We start from the raw sequence: 22,767 nt of genomic DNA, 5'->3' as shown, positions 1-22,767 counted from the left end.
AATCACAGTGCCTCCACCAGCCTGTCTGGATGTGCAGAACAATTGACTTAAATACAAGTCATTCCTGGGAAAGGGAACTTGAAGCTCTCCAACAGCTGAAGGCAGGCCCCCGATTTCAGTGGAGGATTAATTTGGTCCAGGGCGCCCGCTGAAGGACCCCTTGTTTTTGTAGTCAGAGATTGCACTGGTGCTGCTGACCCCGGAACAAATACTTTCCCCAGTGCAAAGCCCAAAACAATGGAGTTTACACAGGTGAGCTGCTCCGAGTCGGACTGTCTGGAATCCTTCCCCCATGCCAGGTGCTTTGTGGGACAGGCCACATCCCTCCAGGCCTACCTCAACCTCATCCCCATAAAACCCCTTCTACGTGGAGGCTGATTGAGATCCATGACCAACAGGGGGTCCTGACAATCTCCCAGGCAGCAGAACTGGCTTTGCTGTGTTCTGTGCCTTTGCTCAGGCCAGAGGATTTGCCTTATAGGGCATAAAGGGGACCAAGGAATAAATAGCCAGCACCATGTATCACACAGACTCACCTTCTTCCCATCAACTGTGTAGAGCTTCTTCACTGTGAACTGCAAGAGCTCGGAAATCTCATCCAGGAGAGTTTTGAAGCTCCGGGCGTTCCTGTGATTCAGGATAATCGAGCGCCGGACACCAATGTCCCCGTTTTTAACCAGAGTGATTTTCTTGAGTATTTTGGGGCCTTGCTGGGAGAAAGGCCTGGAATGGTCTTCATGCCTGCCCTCCTGGCCTCCTCTCCTCAGGGCACTTGCCGGGTGGCCATTCCACTGAGGGCCTACCCTCCGGCCCGTGCCGATGCTAAAGGGCTTGACATATTTCTTGTCCGAGCAGAGGTAGCACCCTCCGTCCTCCAGCTGGTCCAGCGCGCTGACGCAGTGTATCCCTCGTGGAGTGGTGATGGTCCTCACCCCGAACGGCAGAGGGACCCTGTGGGAGAGGTCATCCATAAGGGCATTGAAGCTCTTGAAGCTGCGTGGGTTAATGGCCATCTTGACTCCCCCGAACTGAGGGTCTCCACTCTTGAAGAAGGTTATTTTCTTGGTCGGAGGAACCCGCGTGATGGAATTTGTCCGAGCCACGACAGGAAGGGGCTGCTCATAGTTGTAGGGGCTGGAGGTGGTCAGGTAATCTGCAGGTGTCTGAGTCATTCCCCACGCTTAAATGTACCTGCAACAAAAGCACAAACACAGCACAGTTTGGACTGTGTCACACAGAACTGACGGCTGACAAGTCACAGGCCCAAGTTTTGCTCTCTGGTGCACATGGGCAACCATACTTACCGTATGGGTGTAAGTGATAGCAGAATTTGGCCCCTGGTATCATACCATTGAAAATTAACTGGCTCAAATAAATATGAGGGTAGGTAGCTGAAAATGTAACTACAAGCCTTTAATAACTGGCGGACAAATTCTGTTCACAATTACACTAGAGCAACTGCACTGAAGACACCGGGAGTGGAGTCTGGTGCCAAACCCAAGCATTCAAAAATTATGCGTCAGCCTCCCCGCCCAGAATCATGAGACTGGCTTGCATTTTATTTGCTTTTTGACCCTTTCCCATTCATGTTTTCAGTCTTTTCTCCACAACTGAGGGAGCTAAAAATTTACTTTTCTTTTTTTTTTAAAAAAGGAAGCTGAGATTCTCATGTGATCCCATGACTCCATGAGCTGGGGCTTTAAAAAATGCCAAATATAGTGAGACTTGCAATAGAAGCGTTATAGCAGGCAACTCTGTACAGTGGTGAAGCTAGAATGTGGCTCTTAAAATATAGGTGTCATCAGAAAAGGATGTCCAACTTGTATAGGAGCTTCTGGGTGCTCACCTATTTAGATGCCTAGATGTGGAGTAAGGAGCCTAACTTCAGATGCCCAACATTGAGAATCTAGGCCCCCATTTTTACTGCTGTCAGTGTTGTCGAGGCATAGACCTAGAGGAGAGCAAGCTGGGTTCTTATTCTCTCTCGTGCTTCTTACATTAAATTGTCAGCTACTTACTGTTTGCAGACTATTACCAAAAAAGTTCAAGTCTCACATGGAGTTACCTCTGCCATTAGAAAAACTATCCTTTTTGACTTGCGAATTGAAAAGATTTATCTCAGTGTCATTTATACCTGCTCACATACTGTGGTGATGAATGTGAGATAAATGCCTAGACAAACACACAGACAGGAAATCCAACAATGTCATTTGAGTAAGAGCTTAAACCACAAAAGCCCCTTCAATTAAACAGGAATCAAGACTCCAAAAATAATACTTTGTCAGCCTAATAATCTCCATATTACTGTTCATACATGTGCAACAAAGCACTAAAACTACATGCAAAATCTATGAAGGCTTTAAGTATGATCGGATGAGTGGAGGCACTGCAAATTACCAGAGATAATGTGAAAGTGATCAGCAAAGATTATTGGCCTAAAAAAAGAGACCCTGATTGCTGCCAGTAAGGCATGGTGTCCAGGACTAGCACCCATTTTATCTTCCACATTACATTCTCAGTAGACGGGAAACTCTGTCTGAATTACTCTTAAAAAAACAGAACTGCTTTTACTTGCCATAAATTCCCTAGGAAGGTGATAAATGTCTCTCTAAGTACATGTCTACTTCAGTTCATACACATGAGCATACAGTTATTTGTAGTGTTTCACGGCTACTTCTAATTTCAAGAAAATAATGATTCAACTCAAAATTATTTAGCAGGACTCCAACTCTGCTACCAGTAAAGCCAACGGGGATTTTGTCATTGCCTTCAATGGGTGTAACATTTGGGCCCCAATAAATAATGTGATTTGCTCCATTTTACATCTTTTGGGATCCCAAGTATTTGTTTCTTTTTAGGGTTATGGTGTAATTAAATATCTGCAGACTGATAGTACAGCAGATCTACCGTTTCTGTACATGATGGTTTGACCTAGAAGGAGCAAAAAATGAACTTTGGCACCATTTGAAAGATTATTATTTTGATACATTTTTTAATCAGCTCCTTGATGCTCTTTCACATGGACTCGGATTGCAAGGAGCTCCAGATTTTTCACATATGCATCAACTCTCCTTGCTAGAGAAGGACAGGTGATTTTTCTTTTCTTTTCATTTCTTGTTCAATGAAGATCTATCCACCACGCTATCCCTTCAGAAAGCTGTCCCATTCCTATGTATTTCAATGGCATTCAAAAGTATGTCCCTCTCCGTCTGCTCATAAATCCCTTCTCATAGCTTTCAGATATTGGCAGGCATACTTTGCAAACAACCTTGTAACCCAGAGCTTCCCAGACTGAGATCTGTGGGCCACTGGTAGACCACAAAGAACTTGTAGGTGGTTCATGGAAATTTGTTTGGTTAGATATGGCTGGCTCGCCTTGTTTCTAGCTGCTAAATCACATTAAATAAGAGCTAAAATTACATGAGATATACATCCTTATATTATTTTTCCACATAAGCAATTGTACAGGGATGTTAGGTGATTGCAAATGGAATGAGAAATGGTCCATACAGTGGTGAATAGGACAATAGATGGTCCACACAACTGCAGGTGGTACATGAGAAAGTCAGTCTGTGGAGAAATGGTCCACAAAACCCAGGGAAGTCTCAGTTTGGTTTAAATTTTAACTAGGTCCCAAAGGGAGAATGGTGGAAACATTTGTTTCAAGGTCCAGGGTTTGACTGGGGTTGTATCAAACGTTTGGGCTAGACAACATAATGGCAATTAATGGTCAGTTACAAAACCTTGTAGAAAAATAACACAAAGCTCCCTCAATGCATGTGTCTGTACTTACACCGAATTGCCGTACGGTTCTTGACCGAGACGATTTTTCCTTAACAAAACATCCAAGAGATTTTTTTTAAAAACCCCGACACCTGAACCACTGGTCAACACAGTGAAAAGCAATAGCAGGTATAGGCTATCAATCAAACTGTCCTCAAAATGACTGACCACAGCTCTGAGGGTTAATCAGGACTGTGTTGCTAAGGATAGAAAGCAAAGCTACCTAATCTCTTAGAGAAGGTTCTCAAATCCAACGGGGCTTTAGACACACATTGTCTGATTCTTCTTTCATGCACACCCGGTTACGCGGGAGTGCATCCTATTGATTTCAACGGAGTTACCCTTGATTTACACTAGAGTAAAAGAGAGCAGAATTAGGCTAGAAGCAGCAATGCATTTCCTATTGCATAAAACACGTGGCGCTCAATCTAACTTTCCTGAGTCATATAACAGTAGGCATACTTAATGATTGAGAGCCAAGTTCGTCCCTGTTGTAACCCCTGTGCTATGTGTTATGGACAGGTGAACCGGCCCCCAAATGCTAGACTGGCACGAGTGTTTTTATATGGTACTGTATACAAACTAGATGTATTTTTCCATTAGACTCTTTTCTTTGAGCCTTTCCCCCACCCCACAAATTGCCTGATTTTGGATGCATTGTTAGTTTCTCGTCCTCATCTCTGATCTCCCCCCCCCACCCCCGGTTTATCCTCAGTCTCATATGGACCCAGGAACGTTAGAATCAAACTTTCAGCCCCACAACGTGCAAGCGGGTTTGAAATTGGATCCCTGTTAATAAGCATAAAAGCTTCTGCAAACATCTCTCTCTCTCTCTGGTTCTTCTCTTCACTGTCCTCCTCTCCCCTCTCTCTGGTACCTGCACTGATGTTCGACAATTACGTTTTTCAGTGGAATCACCTTAGTAATAAGACTGGAGTTTGAAGGTCTGAATTCAAGCGAGTTTTGCAAAACCCTAGAACAACTAACAATCCCCCCAGAACCTCCACTGCTGCAAGGTGCATCCCGCCCCCTCCCTACACTGTGCCCCAGCTTCCCTCTTCCCAATCTGCCATCCCCCACTCTGTGCCTTTTCCCAATAGGAGGGTGGTGAAGCACTGGAATGGGTAGCCTAGGGAGGTGGTGGAATCTCCTTCCTTAGGAGTTTTTAAGGTCGGGCTTGACAAAGCCCTGGCTGGGATGATTTAGTTGGGATTGGTCCTGCTTTGAGCAGGGGGTTGGACTAGATAACTCCTGAGGTCCCTTCCAACCCTGATATTCTATGAACCCCCTGGGGCAGGCAGAGCCTCCCAAGGATTGTAGGGTATATTCTCTCTTCTTATACACCCTACCAGTTCTGTGAATCATTCCATCCACATAGGGAGGCGCTGGGGTGCCACGACCACCATGTGTTACAGTAACTATGACCGTCTCACTGGTACCGGTGCTCTCCTGTCTATTTGTGGGATCTAGCTGTTGTCTCCCATCATGCACACTGGCTCTGATCCTGCAATCAGCTGCATGGAGGTAGATGCTACTCCTACATGCAGTCAGTTGTAAAACCAGGGTATTAGACTGGGGCAGGGACTTTTTTGTAGCGTGTGTACACAACATCTAGCACACCAAGGTCCCAATCTCAGACTGGTGCCTATGGGCGCTACTACAACACAAAGAAAATAGTAAGGACCATACATCACGCACTGACCATACATCACTGCATGTTCTCTAGTATACCTGCTCATACCTTTAAACTGTAAACTCGCCAGGGCACTGACCGTTGTTGGTCTTGCACAGCTCACCCAGCAGGGAGAGCAGTCTATCTTCGGCACTTATGTGGCGCCCAGCCCCAATCACCATAGCATCTGAGCATCTCCCAATCTTTCAGGTATTTACACTGACAACACTGCTGGGAAATAGAGTAGAGCTAGAATCCCCGGTTTACAGATGGGGAACTAAACCACAGAGAGACCAAAAGTTCTGTAAGAAGTCTGTGGCAGCTCCAGGACTTGAATTTGGATCTCCCAAGTGCCAGGTTAGTGTCCTAACCACTAGACTATCCTGCCTTCCTGTCCTTAATACTGTATTTCACTCTTGTGGGACTAGCTGCCCCATTCATGTTCCAGTTGCAAAGGTAGAACTCTCTCCAGGGGAAGTCTTGTGCTTCTAAGCACTGTCATGTCTTGCTCTACCTCCAGCTGTCCCTAGCCCCTCCTCCTCTGCAGCCGCCTCCTTCTCCAAGGATCTCACCAATTTTTTTCAAAATTAAAGGTGACACTCTCTGGGCAGACGCTCTCTCTTTTCTGTCCTTGCCTCCACCATGTAAGTTCCACCCTCTGCTCCTTCCCCCCTCTCTGACTGAATCCAATGTTTCCCTGCTTTGGTAGCACCTCCTCTGTTGATGCTGCACAAGGAGGAATAGAATCTAGTTCCATGTCCAGTAGTTGCATTGGCCCCTACCAGGTTTCAGGAGTAAAAACCCCTTTTATTGTGACTAAAGTAAGTAGATGTCTCTGAAGCTACACAGGGAGCAGATCTGTTGAATTTATTAACAGATTTTAAATCCAGAAGGGACTGTTATGAGCATGTAGTCTGTCCTCCTGCATAACACAGGTCATAGAACCTCACTCAGCAATTTCTGCATAAAGCCTGTAACTTCGGTTTGAGCTATATCGCTTCTCGGCCTTTTGGCTGAGGGGTGAAAACATTATCTAATATCCTATCGAAAGGCATCCAGTCATGATTTAGACACTTTAAGCAAGCGAGAATCCATCACATCCCTAGGTAAGGTGTTCCAAGTACTAATTACCTTCACAGGTAAACGTTGTGCCTTATTTCCTGTTTGAATTTGTCTAGCTTCAGCTTCCAAACTTTGGATCTTGTTATACCTTTTTCTGTTAAAGAGTCATCTACGATCAGATCTCTTTTCCATGTAGGTACTTGGAGGTGCCATTGTTACATAGTGTCATAAAACTGTGATTCTATCAACCTTTTAAACAAAGCTGATTGACTAATCCAGTTATATTTCTGCAAAAAAAATTGATCAAAGTGATTTCATTTGAAAATTTTCATGGAAGATTTGGGTGGGTTTTTTTGACAAAAAGGTTGGAAATGAACTTTTTTTGTTTTACTTTGATTTAAAATTGTTGTTTTGCTTTGGTTTTTGAAAGCCAAACCAAAATGAAATGTAGAATTTGAAATGATACCAAATTAAAATATCTATTTCATTTTATTTCACATTTTTTCCATTGAAAAATTGCCAAAATTGAACTGTGTATGTGAAATGTTTACATAGTGACAAAACTGGATTTTTGGGTGAAAAAAAGTCACTTGAAAATTTTTGACCAGCTCTACTTTGTAACTACATTTGATTTATTACAATTTACAAGTGTTGGATTATAATTTTTCCTTAATAACAAGGACAAATGTGTCATCTTTTTCTACCCTGGCATATAAACAGGAAGATCACAATATTTTCCAGTCTATTCATTATTTAATATTATTTGACAAACTTTGTTTGAATACTCTCTCGAAATAGTCAACATTTCTTGTCTAAGATGGGTTTGTAGTGATTTGTCAGATAAGTCACATGGTATAGATTGCGTTCTCTGACTGGGTGAATATACAAGAACATCTGGCACCAGCGTCAGGCATGTGAAGTTAAAATTCTCTGAAGCCTTGGAATCAAATAGGAATATTGTAATGGACAGACAGACAGACATCTTGGTCATCAGCTGACCACACACATGCACTGGGGATACATCTCAAGACCTCAGCTTTGAAAACACTCTACCACTTGAGCTAAACAAGAGTCTGTATTAGGTGTAAATTAACAATGAAAGTAATTAACCTTTGGAACAATTGACCAAGGGTCGTGGTGGTTTCTCCATCACTGACCTTTTTAAAATCAAGATTGGATGTTTTTCTAACAGGTCTGCTCTAAGAATTATTTGGGGAAATTCTCTGGCCTTGGTTGTACAGGAGGTCAGACTAGATGAACACAATGGTCCCTTCTGGCCTTGGAATCTAGGACTATAAATTAGATAGCACTCTATATAAACCCAAAGCAGGGTTTATATAGTTTCCATGTATCCCCTGTAGCAGATTGAGCACTCACTGCTGGTTGCCTTGACAATTAGCTCTTTTCCAGCACTTGGAGCACCCCCTGCTGGCCAGGGTCTTGCCTGCCGCAGGCCCCCCGTGTCCCTCCTGGACCCCGGTGCCCTTTATGTTGGAGTCCTCCCAGGGGATCCCCAATCCCCTATACCCACCTTGCCTCAGTAGCTACTGCTAGTTGTCATCTAGCCCCAGCTCACTGGGGCAGACTGCCATCTGTAATGGCCCCTCATCACTGGCAAGGGGGTTAGACCTGCTGCCTCCCAGCCTTTTCCTATTGGCTCTCAGCCCCAGCCCTCTCCCAGGGTGGCCTTTAACCCCCTCAGGGCCAGAGCCAGGTGACCACCCTGCTACACACCCATAGAAAGTAACAGGCCACACACACACAGCAATACACCACGGCCTATTAAATTCAAAGATCAACTATCTCCCTCTCTGGTAATGGGACCTAAGAGGAAGGAATTATCTCATCATTAGACCTTCCCCACCCCTACAGCACTAGGGCCCACTGGGGAGGCAACACATGCTTTGGTTATGCCCCACCCCACATCCTGTCCTTACAGCTGAAGTAAGCTCTGGTTTACATCCTAGACTAGGTCACATGGAGTTTGCTCATTCATCGTCCCCTGAGGACATTCCTATCTATCCATCCACCCAGATTCTTATATTGGTACCCGCCACCATTGTATATGTGGGTTTTCTTATTGTAAAAAAAAAAAAAAAAAAATCACAGCACAACAGGCAATCGCTACCTGGCAGAATTTAAGGGCTTAAGGGGTAGTGAGATATCTTAGCGGTGTTGTGTGAGAGAAGCTAACACAATGCCTGCCTGCACTATGCCTAGTTCAGACCAGTCTTGTGACTAAGATCTAGTGTGGTATCAGTTTAATATGATATGTCCCTTATTGGGAAACTAAATCCTCCTCTTTTGGGACAGATTCTGTGATCAAATTGGACTTTTGCATTGCTAACCACTATCGTCCTGTTAGTTCCTCACGTTATTGATCACTGAATTAATTCCCCCAACAGTTACAGATTCATTTATAAAAGTCAGATCTGTCCTAGATGACAAGACTTTATTCTTTCAGAAAACCATATTAAGTTTTCTTTATAGTTGCTTCTCAGATATTTCGGATTTTATCCATTCATTTAAAACAAATTAATCTTCAAGCATTTTCGTCCAGATTTTCCTCCCAGCTACAAGTTCTCAAAAAATTCTCTTGCACTTAAACACAAAAGCTATAAAGCCAGATCCTCAGCGCATGTAAATCAGCAGAGCCCCCGGGCTTTACAGCTGAGGAAGACCTGGCCATAGGCTGCAAATCTCCTCCCTCCAGCTCTAGCTGTATTATCTAACTCCTCAGCAATAAATCTGAGGGCATAATCCCGCAGAATGGAAACCCACCCGCCTGAAATGACAAAAGAGCTAAAAATTGGTTATTTTTCAAAGCTTACTGTTTTTAAAAACATTGGATCTGTCGAAAGTGGCGCTGGGGTAGTTGTATGACCTGTTTATCAGCTTAAACCATACCCTGGAACCTTGTTTTAAAATAAACACAGCACGCCGCAGAGGAGCCATGATTTTTACTAACTCGAGCCCTGATCCTGAAATCGGATCTATGCGGGTGAAGCCCTGTGCCCATGTTGAGTCCCATTGATGTCACTGGCGTTCCAGGTGCAAACATTCATCCACGCACGTCTGGTTACAGGATTGGCGCCTCAGAGCGGGTCAGCTCATTTTGCCTAAATCTGAACCCACGAAGATATCCTGGGTTCTAGACGTTGATTCAGACTCCGTAGCTGTGGGGTTTACTTTCTGCTTAGCAGAGACTGTGATGAGAGGAAAAGAGGTGTGTGTGTGGGGGGGGGGGGGGGAGAGAAATATAATAAAAATACATTATATATTGTAAATACAGCATCCACTATGCCAGGGAAGCATGTGTGTGTTGTGGGGAACAGGGGTTCGTTTACCCCAGTACAGACCACAGGCTCCAATTTAGATGGAAAAAACACAGTGTTGACCCTTGATAATAAATCATAGGCTTAAATTATAATGTAGGGCAAAGGCTGTTGTGTACGGCTAACCAGTTACTGTGCACCACCCAAGAGGTGACTGCATTTCGGCAATATATGAAGCGTCCCTTATCATACACTTGTTTGTAATGGGCTCAGACAGCAACATTTAAATCTGGCTTTTGAACTCCCAACGTTCAGGGGTGTTTAGATTCAGTTTTGGTGCAGACCCATCTCTAGTAGTTTGGAAATAAATCAGCGTGTACATTTTATGAAGTCCTTTGGAAGCCTTGAGTGAAAAGCACGATTGACTTTGGGCCACAGCTGCACTAACAATGCTGCCATTAAAGGAAGCAGCAGCATTGTTAGTGCTGGACCTTTGTCCAGTGCTGCAATTATCCATGAACATTTTGCAAGTTGACAGTTCTATACAGCCACATTCCCACCCCTTCTTATTCACTTTTCTGTGAATATTTGTGTCAGGTGGGTATGGGAGATACTGTATATAAAATATTCCTATATATTGGCAAGGACACTATAGAGCATGGCAGGGACTGTGCTATTCCCCAAACCCCAGGCCAGAGACCTGGTACTAATCACATGAGACAAACAAGGGCATGTGAATGTGACTGCATCACTAGGACAATACAGAAACCCTGGCTCAGGTGAAAAGATTTAAAAGATCCTAACTAGATTCCCTAGGCTTGCTACCTCCGGGATCTTGCTCTCCTTCTAAGATGTGCTTATTAGCCTCTCTTGGAGAGAATCAAAGCTTCACTGAGCCGTTCAGTTGAAAAATTCGGAGCAAACATTGTTTCATCAGAATTTGCCTACTCAGCAAAATTGGAATGTTTCACAGAGACGGGGCAATTTCACAAAAATACAACCAGAAACCTGCCAGCCAGGCAGGTTTCCATCAGAACCCTGCCTGGTTTCCTGCCAACTCACCCACTTGGCACCCCAGTAGCCCACCTGGCAGACTGCAGGGGGGGCCCAGACTTCAAAGGTCCTTTGCTCCTGGGCAGCAAGTCCAGTGGACTGCCCCAGGACCGGAGTCCCAGGGCTTCTAGAGTCTGGTGCTCCAGGGCCTTGAGGCCCCATTGCCTTTCACAGAGAATATTGAACCTGAAGACTGAAATCCTCCGGGACATGGAATCACCTTTCTCCAAACAGCTCTGCTGGTCCGAACTCCTCCTGTCTGTAAAGGCCAGGTCACCCAATGAGGGGGTTGAACAATAGTGTGCATCTTAACTGACCAATCCCACAGCTGGGCAACCTAGTGCAGAACCTAGACCAATCAATGTGGACAGTGTGCAAACAACCCTCATCGGGCCAAAGGAATTTGCATAAAGTATTCAGCCAACAGCTCCTATCCCATTAGCATTAATAGGAGCCTCACAGTTCAGTCTGCCCTGGGTAACCACATCCTCCTCCTCTCTGACCTCCCTGCCTCTCACTTCTTCCATCTAGGCAACACATGGCAGCTACAACAACCTTCCCCTCCCAGCCCTCTGGCCACACAGCATCTCTGGCTCCCTATTTCTCTCCACACCCAGGAAAACGTGCTTGGCCTCACTACAAAGGGCCCTAAACTGTGCCGACCTCTCACCTCTAGTCGCCTCTCACTCATCAGCTCCACTATTCTCCTCCCACACGTCCCTCGGCGCCATTCCCCTCTGTGTGCCCCATTCATCCTCCATCTCTCTCCCCAGATTCTTCCCTCTGGCTTTCCACAGCTGCCCTCACCCTGTCCAAGAACTTATCAGGTTCACTCGCTGTGTAATATAACTCATGTTACTTGTATGTGTTTTAACCCCTCTCTCTCCTCCCCAACCTCTGGACTCTTTCACCTCTTACCATCATGGTCCTGGGTTTGTCTAACTCAGATTGGGCATTCTCCCACCACAGCGCCTAGTGGCAGAGGAACACCAGCAGTTCCTGCTCCCCCTTCCTTACTGGCTCTTGACAGCCACATTGATCCTCCTTCAACCTGCACGGGTTCTTGATGCCTTTTCCCCCTGGCTTCCCCTGACACTTTCCTCATTTCCCCCTCTGCCTGACCCCCAATACCTTCATCACTCACCATCCCCTCTCTGCCTGACCCCGATTCCCTCGCCACTGAGCACCCCCTCTCTGCCCAACCCCAATTCCCTTGCAGTTAACTGCCCTCTCTTTGCCTGAACCCCACACTCCCCCCACACTGGCTTCCCCTGGATACTTTCCTCCCCTATTCTCTTTCTGTGTTCCCTTCCTCCCCCAGTAGCCTCCCATCTCCCTGGTTCACTGTTTTTTTTTTAAATATGGAGATGTACCTATCTCATAGAGCTGGAAGGGACCTTGAAAGGTCAGAGTCCAGTCCCCTGCCTTCACAGCAGGACCAAGTACTGTCCCTGACAGATTTTTTGCCCCAGATCCCTAACTGGCCCCCTCAAGGATTGAACTCACAACCCTGGGTTTAGCAAGCCAATACTCAAACCACTGAGCTATCCTTTTGCTCCAGAAGGCAACGCACACCACAGAATTTGATGTGCAGCCCAGTACTCAGGCAAGGCAGTCTTCCCAGTCCCTCCTCAAATGACCCCTGAAACTGCATCGTTTGCTGCACTTTCTCTCTAGTGCCCTAGGACCAGAGCAGGAAAAGAAACTCCTGAAACTCACTACACACAGAGCTCATTCCCTGTTGCTGTAAAGGAGCGTATCTGGCATAGCCATAGCCCTGGGAGGTTACTTGTCACACAGTCACAAATGCTTCTTAGCAATGCTTAGATAAGGGACAGGAGCTGGGGTATTACATGCTTTAGTCTGACCTGGCTAAGCAGTTCACATGTTTAACTGAGATAAAGTACAGACAGGTCCACACTGGGAAAACAGAACATTAACAGTAGTGCGGCCGGGCTCACGCTCCCTCAGAACACCTCCTTGGGTCAGTGTGGGGTGTTGCTGCTATCTTCAGCTCCAGCCACCACCTGCTGGCTGCCAGCCTCTGGCCCCAAGTGATCCAGGGCTCAGCTCACCTGAGTTCAGACCCCTTCTGGGGTATCATAAGCAAGTCCAAACAAAAGTCCAGATAAAACTGCATAGTTCTTCTGCCCTCTTGGGCTAACTGAAGTCTTTTCTTCTCCACTTGCAAATCCTATCTCCATGCTTCTCTTGCAGGAAGCTACACTGCCTCCATTGTCACTGGCTGTGTACTCTAATCCTGGACTTCTCTCAGCCAGAGAGACCTGTCTCCTCTATCATCTCCCCCTCAACTAAGCACCTTCAATCTACTTATTACGGCTTAGCCCTACCCCCTGTGGCCAGGAGCCAATTAACTACTCACCTCTTCAGGTGCAAAGCATGACAAAGAACCAGGAGTCACCCAATGAAATTAATGGGCAGCAGGTTTAAAACAAACAGAAGGCAGTACTTCTTCACACAACGCACAGCCAACCTATGGAACTCCTTGCCAGAGGATGTTGAAAAGACCAAAACTATAATGGAATTCAAAAAGGAATTAGATAAATTCATGGAGGATAGGTCCATCAGTGCCTATTAGCCAAGATGGTCAGAGATGTAACCATATCCTCTGGGTGTCTCTAAACCTCTGAGAGAAGTTGGAACTGGACAACAGGGAATGGATTACCTGATAATTGCCCTCTTCTGTTCATTCCCTCTGAAGCATCGGGCACTGGCCACTCCTGGAAGACAGGCTACTGGGCTAGATGGACCATTGGTCTGACCCAGTATGGCCATTCTTATGTTCTTACATCTAATGGGGTTTATCCCCTAGTTTTGTAGGTGATGGGGGTTAAGCCACATGACCATAGGCACCGTCTTCCTCTCTACCCATGGGTGCTTGACCCCCCACCTCTGCCCCAGGCCCAGCCCCCACTCCACCTCTTCCCCCAAACCTCCACCCCACCTCTTTCCATCTTCGATCCGCCCCCGGCCCCCAGCCCTACTTCACTCCTATTCCCCAAGGCCGCACCCCTGCCCTGCCTCTTCCTGTCTGCCTCTTCACCACCTCTTTCTGCCCCCACCCGAGCGCACTCCATCCCTGCTCCTCCCCCTCTCTCCCAGCACCTCCTGTATGCCATGGAACAGCTGATCTGTGGCGGGCTGGAGGCGCTGGGAGGGCAAGGGAGGAGTTGATCGGTGGGGCTGATGGCAGGCGGGTGGCACTGGGGATAGGGAGGAAGCTGGCTGCTGCTGGGTGCTAAGCACCTGTGGGTGCTCCAGGTGCGAGCCCTGGAGCACCCAGAGACAGCGCCTATGCACATGAGGAAATTTAGGCAATTTTAAAAGTCTCTAGGAGGCAAGATCTGTGTGAAAGGTACAGATTTGACCTCTGGGCTTGGGGCAGTGTTTTAAAGGGAATACTCATGGACCAGCTGTTGGAAGATGAGCCTGGACCAAGCCACTGGAAATAAACAACCTGAACTATGACCATGTTTGGACCCAAATCTGAATCTAAGCTTTGCAGCTCAGGACTCTCTCTACTATCTCACAGTTTATTTTTCAAAGCCCTTTGTTCGTGGCCTTTTGGACTGTTTTGAATCCACATGACAGCATTCCTATCCAAGACTTTTGAATTAATTTTTCAAGCCAGATTTCCTAAGACAGTCAAAATGCTTTAAAAAAAATTTACATCTTTTGAGCTCCCCTCATTTGCTGATCTTTTAATTCAATAAACAAAAGAAGTGAGCAAGTTTGTCTGGAAAGATTTATTGCTTATTAAAGCTTTGCTGCTTAATGCTCATAATTCCATTACCCTATAGCTGTTCAGTGAATATTTTCTCTTAATATTTGTTCTATTATTTTACAAATTATAGTATGTAGACTGAAATGATAGTCATTGCCATGCTCTCCTTTTGTTTTCTGAGAATTGGTGTGGTGTCCACTGATCACTCTGGGACCTGGGTGCTTGACAGAGATCCTCTGTACCCAGTGATGCAATTCCAACTGCCTCTGCGTAACTGCACAGGGGGATCCTCTTTTGCAGTGATCCTCCCCCGGACTTAAAGGTACAGTTCCCAATGCCACATCTTCCTTTCCCAGCCATAAATTAACACACACATAACACATCTTCCAAAAACACATGGTCAACTTATAGCCAACCTACTAACTAAGCTTATTAGCAGTGTTCAATTAATCCCTGAGGTGCCCTCTGCTGTCACTTGGATTTGCAGGTTTCCCTTGAAATAGGAGTACTACTGTTAGAAGACTGCAAGTCCATTTGTTCTGGCAGTGTTGTGTCCTGGGGCTTGGTTGTCTTGACCTGTTGCAGTTGTTGCCTAACTGAGACCTTCTCAAGCCAAATGACAGTGTAAGGGTGTTGGACTCACCCCTGCAGCGCCTCCTGCTGCTGGTGTCCTGGGAATTAGCTCTTTTTCCAGCCTTGGAGCGCCCTCTGCAGGCTGGTGTCCTGCTTTACCTAGCCCCCTAGAGCCTCCTCTTGCACATCACAGTGCTGCCCCCTGATAGTACACCCCTCAGTCTCAGGGTCTCCCCTCCCCAGGGAACCCCCAACCCCCTATCCACACCTCACCTCAGTCATAGGCTACTGCCAGTCACCAACTAGCCCCTGCACCCTGGGGCAGACTGCAGTATAAGCCACTCATCACAGGCAAGGTTGGGTATGGACCTGCTACCTCTGCCTAGCCTTGGGCTGTCCCCTGCAATCCCAGTACCTGCTTGGCCTTATACTAGGCCACAGCCTGCAGGTTTCCAGGCCAGAACTCCTCAGCTCCCTTGGCCTTCCCCCAGCCCTGCTCCACTCCCGGTACCTTCTTTAGCTCCCCAGCAGCCAGACCTGTCTCCCTCCACAACTGGAGGAGACTGTCTTAGTGCCTGGCTTCACTGGCCTTTATAGGGCCAGCTGAGTCTGTTTGGGGTGTGGCCACAGCTGAGGCTGCCTCCCACTCAGCCCAGCCTAAGGCTCCCAGCCCCAGCCCTCTCCAAGGGCTGGCTTTTAACCCTTTCAGGCCGGGAGCGGCTGACCACCCCGCTACAGGCAGATTCAGTGCCCCTTATCTCCCTCCCTTCTGGAAGTTGGAGAAGGGGTTCCCCTATTCTTCCTCAGCATGTATTTGTCTGGGATGACCACCTAGTAAACTGTGGGGCAAACTCACATGACATCAGCGCTCTTTGCCACCACTGATTTCCGTCATAGGTGCATGCTGCATCATGGTCATGAAGTGGTGGCATCTCCTGGGACTCCCAAATCATATTGCTTTTTTGTTTAGCTATATTTATCTTTATGCATTTGCACATCCCCAGTTCCTCTGACATCAGCTCCCACCATTACAGGTATACTAGTTCTCAGTTTTCTGTTAAACAGAATGTTTGCAGGTGACCAACCATATTGTATTGGTGCCAACCTGTACTACTTAGCAGTAGTAAATCTGGATCAGAGTCTGACTCTGCAACCTTTTTCAGTACAGTAGTGCTTTATTATTTTAACATCATTTCCCACCCACCTGCAGGACTGGGGATAATGGGGACTAGTGGTTACATGTCTAAACCAAAGCTTCATTGCAAACTGCTTGAACTCATGTCCACTAAATTGCGGCTTATTGTCAAACATTGCTATGTCAGATATACCAGGTATAGCAAAAATAGACTTGTCATGCACAATCACCTCTTTAGCTGTAGTATCTGCAAGTAAAGCTATCTCAGGGAAATGAGAATAATAGTCTAGAATTAGTACATTTTTTTCCAGTCACTGTAAACATTTTCATCTAGTAATAGACCGCTATAATTGTTAGGGTTCTTTTTGTTCCTATTATACTTTAAAAACTGCTATTAGCCTTAACTCTGCTGGCCATAGATTTCTCCCCATATCCCTTTGCTTCCCTGATCAGTTTTCTACAATTCCTTGCTTCTGATTCATATTCATTACTATCAACATCCCCTTTATTCCATATATATATATACACACACACAGATATACATATATTTATATATATAATTTTTTATAGCTGCCTTTACTTCCTCCACTCTAAACCAGGTCTTTTTTTAACCAGTGAGGCCTTCTTGCTCAATTGTGGCTTTCTGGGCACCTAGTAAAGTGTTCTTAAATAATTCCCAATTATCATTCATATATTTCTGTTGAACTTCTTCCTCACCACTGATTTGGCTCATACTTGTTTTCTGGTTTGTCAAATCTGCCCTGTTAAAGTACCAAGTATATATATATTACCGGTTTGAATATTGTTCTGTTTGCACATTATAAATGTGATCAAGTCATGAGCACTTGTACCTAATCTACCATTGATCTGTTCCTCTTTATCTGTCAAGATAAGGTCTAATATAGAATTCCCCTGTGTTGTTAGTTAGGGAATTGTCATCTTTAATATTTAGAAATTCCAAGGATGATTTAATTCTAGCAGCATGAGACACCCAGCATATGTCACTCAAACTGAAGTCCCCCGTGATCACAGCTTTTTTTCCTACACACTATAGATACGTGTGTATGGCAGTGGTCATCCTGTTCCCTAGTGTGATTTTGTGCTCTATTGCAGACACCAACTAATACCTCACCTTATGCTTTATCTATTAGGTCATTGATCCATACACATTCCAGATCATTTTCTTCCAGTTATTGGTGACTCTGAAACAGGTAATGCCATTTTTAGCAGAGTGCTACTCCCCCTCCCGTTTGGCTAGTCGATCCTTCCTAAACAAGTTATAACCGTTGATGTTAACATTCCAATTGTGTGAACCATCCCACCAGGTTTCAGTAATACCACCTAGAGCAAATTTATGCTCATGAACGAGCAATTCCAATTCCTCTTGTTTGTTACCCCGGATTCCTAGCATTGGTGTATAGGCAATTCAAGAATTTCTTCTCTTCATATCCTTTGGTTCCTTGATTAATTTTGTTCTGAACACCTTGATTCTGTGCTGAATGCTCATATCTTCCCTCTTTTTACCTTCCCTTTTTGTTATTAGTTATTACCCTCCTGACTACTCTAACCAGCCTGTCCCCCAGGAGATTGGTTGCCCTTCTACAGAAGCCATTGAAACTATACAGTCCCCTCTCTCAATAGAGGGTGGACCTGTGTTCCACAAGACCCAAACCCTCTACTCTACATCACTTACCTAGCCAGTGGTTCACTTCCAGAATCTTCTGTCTTCCTTCATTCACAGGACAGGAAGGATCTCAGAGAAGATTGCTTGGACATCTCCCCCCACAAACTCTTCCCTCTCCCACTGTCAATAATCAGCCCACCCTCCTTGTATTCAACCCAAGTTCATTATCTTGGTGTCATATTTATCTCCTTTCTGTCCTCCTCCCCGAACCCCCGCATGTGGGTTGTTGCTCCTCCTGGTTCCTCCACCCTAATCTTTCCAAGATCTATTCCTTCCTCTCTCCATCTGTTATTGCTAAAATCCTGATGAGTGCTGGGGTATCTTGCCTCAGCTACTGCAAACTCTTCTCTGGTCCCCCCCAGTTTCCACAATACTCCCCTCACTCCTATTAAAAATGCTGCCGCTAAAACCATATCCCCTGCCTGCCACCACCTCAGCGGCATCCCTCTTCCTTGAGTCTGATCTCTTTCCATGTCATGTTCACATAGGGTTACCATATTTAAAAATGAAAAAAACAGGACATTCCACGGGGCCCTGATCCCACCCCTTCCCTGCCCCCGGCCCCGCCCCAACTCCGCCCCTTCCCCAAAGTCCCCGCCCCAACTCTGCCTCCTCCCCTGAGCGCCCCGCATTCCCCCTCCTCCCTCCCAGCCACGCAAACAGCTGCCCGAGCGCTACCCGCTTCACGGTTTGCCGGGCAGCCCCCAGACCTCCAGACCCTGTGCCCCCGGCCGGGCACTTCCCCTCCTGGGCTCCGGCTGCGCTGGGGAAGCACCCGGCCAGGGGCGCAGGGTCTGGAGGTCTGGGGGCTGCCCGGCAAACCATGAAGCCGGTAGCGCTTGGGCAGCTCGGCTCTTCAGCTACACAAAGCCGAGATGTCTGGGGGGAGCAGCAGCAGCCGCCGCCGCCGCGGGGGAATCCGCCTGCAGCTCGCAGCTTGCCGGAGCCGCTCTAAGGTAAGCAGGGGACTAGTATTTTCCCTGACATGTTCGGCTTTTTGGCAATTCCCCCCAGACGGGGATTTGAGGACCAAAAAGCCGGACATGTCTGGGAAAATCCGGACGTATGGTACCCCTAGTTCACATCCAGGGCCGTGTACAGCTCTGTCCAGGCTTCCACCTCATCTCTAGTTGCTCCTTGCTTCCCTGCACGTGTTCTGTGCTTGGCCAGCTCTCTTTCAGGTACACCAGCTGATTCCACACCTCCTCTCATGTGCCTGAATGGTTAATGGAAGGTGCTCAGATACCATGGTGGTGGGTAACCTTGTAAAAACTTAAGTAGATAGATCAGGGGTGGCCAACGTGAGCCTGAGAAGGAGCCAGAATTTACTAATGTACATTGCTAAAGAGCCACAGTAATATGGCAGCAGCCCCCCATCAGCTCCCCCCACCCCTGCTCCCAGCACCTCCCCCTCCCTCCCCACACCTCCTATCAGCTGTTTCGTGGCGTGCAGGAGACTCTGGGGGGAGAGGGGGAGGAGTGAGGGCACTGCAGGCTCAGGAGAGGGGGCGGGAAGGAGTGGAGTGGGGGCAGGGCCTGTGGCAGAGCCAGGGGTTGAGCAGTGAGCACCCCTGGCCCATTAGAAAATTGGCACCTGTAGCTCCAGCCCCGGAGTCGGAGCCGATACAAGGAGCCACCTATTAACTTCTGAAGAGACGCATGTGGCTCCAGAGCCACAGGTTGGCCACCCCTGAGATAGATAATCCTCCATAACGCAGTGCACCAAGCATCCTCTCTGTGCCGTAAACCTGTCCTCAAAGCCCACTTCTTCCAAAAAACATACATAGAAGCCAGCATGAAGCTTGCCTAACACTGAGCTCATCTCAGGGATCTTCCTCAGCCCAATCCCCAGCGTATCCCCGATCCTGACCTGAATTCAGATTTGACCACTGCCCTCTTTTTCCTATAGCCACTTCAAAGGCAGATGGGCAAAAAAAAATGAGATTAGTTATTAAGAGGCTTTGGGTGCATTTGAGAAGGCTTAAAATAATAGACTGTCTATGAGTCTAGGAAGTAAACACACAAGCTTGCAGTGACTAATGCAGCTGGAAGAATACAGCAAAAATAATGAGGAACGTTTGTTCAAATTTTTTAATGAATTGGCTTCGAGCCACATTTGCACACGGTTTGTGTTCACTTTGCATGAACGCTCATTTTTACCAGCATGAATCGTTGCAGAATGCGAATGTCAAAATTGCTCAAGTGCTCGTACAAAGCAAATCAAAATTCACTTTCCACAGGATTTCACGCCAAAATCCTCACGGTACAATTATGTTCGTGCTATCAGGAAGCAGGAACACTCTCATGGGACGCCTGTGACCTATCACAACTAACCAGCACAGCATGATCTTTAGATTTCAAATCTAGCCACGGAGTGAATGAAATTTGCAAATGTTTTCAATCACGTCATTTCAAATAACAAATGCAAGACAATTGTGATGTGTTAGCGAAGGGGCCATGAAGAGGGGAAAAAAGGCAAATTCACCAACTAAATTATTCGTTACAAAGTATTGATTCAGCTCTACCAGCTGCTATCTGTTATAGTCATGATATTTTGCAATTTTGAAGGGCAACTGTGGTCCAAAAGGTGACTGTAAAATTAGATATTAATTTTTTCAAAAGCTCTAGATCAATTTTTTCTCAATTTATACACCAGGAGATTCTTTTTCTTGCTGCCCAAGCCCTATCACTCAGCCTGGGATCTGACAAGCCATGATCTTTCTGCCACTTACATTATCACCCCGGTGGAGATTCTGCTGTTGGAAGTTAGCTGACAATTTGTTTGCTGATACGTAAGTCATGTAGTACCGCTGTTAAGCAAGAAGATGCCCTTTTATATTGTTAGCATTATTATTTACTTATTTGTATGACAGTGCTGCTTAGGGGTTCCCACTGAGATTGGGGGCCCATTGAGCGAGGTGCTGCATTTGCCATAGTGAGTGACAGTCCCGACCCCAAACAGTTTGCAGTCTAAATAGACAGAACTGACAAAAGTAGGAGGGTGAAGTGATTTGTCCAAGGCCACACAGCAAGGCAGTGGCAGGACTGGTAACAGAGCTCCTGTCTCCCAGGTCCCAACCCAGTGTCCTCTGCACTTGGCAATGTGGCCTCTCAAAAAATGGTCAATTTTCTACATACACGCATGGTTTCCAGTGTGTTTTTTTCTGAACCCTCCTCCCCCGACTGTTTTGCACAGAATTATTTGCTATGCTCCATGTGTACACTTAGGCCGCCTCTCCTGCAAAGCACTGAAGTATGCACGTAGCTTTGCTCACGGGTAGCCGTGGAAATGTTCATGTGAGTAAACTGATGCATGTGCTTAGGTGCTTTGCAAGATCAAGGCCTTAGAATATTGCATACCGTGGAGGATATCTGCAAGCCAGAAAGACTTTGAGAGACATATTGGAGATTAAGATGTTGTACGTATGAGAAAGGTTAAAAGAACTAAATAGACGTTACTTGGCCAACCAGTGTGTAAGAGAAACTAAAATAGTCTGCGCGTATTAAAAAGTGTCAATGGGGCCTTGAGGGAAAAAGATGGAAGACGCAGCACTTGGCACATTTAAAATTAGACTGGATAGAAAACTGCTAAATGTACAATAGGGAACAATCATGTATTGGCGAGTGAAGGGAAACTGAGGCCATTTAGACTGGAATAATCCACCAAATGAAGTGGAGGAAACCCCTTCCTTTGGGTCATATAAAATTAAACTGGATGCAAGAGTGGAGAATAGACTGGATGCAAGAGCAGAGGGAACGCTTTTGCATTAACAGGAGAATGGAGTCAATAAACACCGAAATTGCACCTGCATAGATGAACATTTGTGCGCTCAGAACGGACCCGCACAGAACTGCTAAGTTACAGGTGCAGTTTTCCGCATTTTCCACATGCGTGTGGGCAATGGGTGTGTGAACACAAATGCTACTAATGATGGTATTTATAAAGTGCACCCACTTGGCTCTTCACAACAGAACAATAACATAATTAAAAAACAATAAAGGGATATTCACATCCACAGATACAATGGATCAAAGGGCGGCCCAGTACGACAAGGAAAAACAGGAGGTGGAGGAAGGAGCATATCATGACTTTTTCTTTGCCCTGAAAAGCGCCTAATGCATTTTGGGCACTATCTAAAGAATGATGACGATGATGATAAATGCTAATAGTAAATAAGTACAGGAGAACCTCAGAGTGACGAACACCTCGGGAATGGAGGTTGTTCATAACTCTGAAATGTTCATCATGGTCCCTTCTGGCTTTACATTCTGTTATTCTCTGAGTCTATGTTCCGTCTAGATAATTAATCCATTTTCCATGATAAGTCACCCAGGTGCAGGAATGAATTAATGACCTGTGGCTTGGACAGGCCAAAAATCTACAGACTTGCTTCCAGTTAGAAGCAGGGATGGGAGTTGAGGGTTGCGCCTGAAAAAGGTTCTGTTCCACAGAGACCCCTTCCAAGCAGAAGGCCCGGTTCAGCCTCTGTAGGCAATGTAAGGGGTGCTGGTGAAAAAGGCACATGCCCCATGGGCCATCAGAGACCAATTTCACAGCAGGGATCCCAAGATCAGCCAATCTAATCAAGGTGGGGCATGCTATTAAAAACAGATAGGACCAGTTGGGAGCACTGGGCGCCCCCTTCAGTGCATGGGAGAGCATATCAGCTTATCTGGTTGATCTGCTCTTAATCTGCCTCTGTCCCTGAATATCACGTGGGATTTCAACCAGCCATGACAGGTTATATCAGGAAAGTTCAATCGGGTGGCAGGTGAACAGAAAAA

This window comes from Malaclemys terrapin, chromosome 3, assembly GCF_027887155.1.
Source record: "Malaclemys terrapin pileata isolate rMalTer1 chromosome 3, rMalTer1.hap1, whole genome shotgun sequence".
Classification (NCBI taxonomy): Eukaryota; Metazoa; Chordata; order Testudines; family Emydidae; genus Malaclemys; species Malaclemys terrapin.
This window is presented reverse-complemented; position numbering follows the sequence as displayed.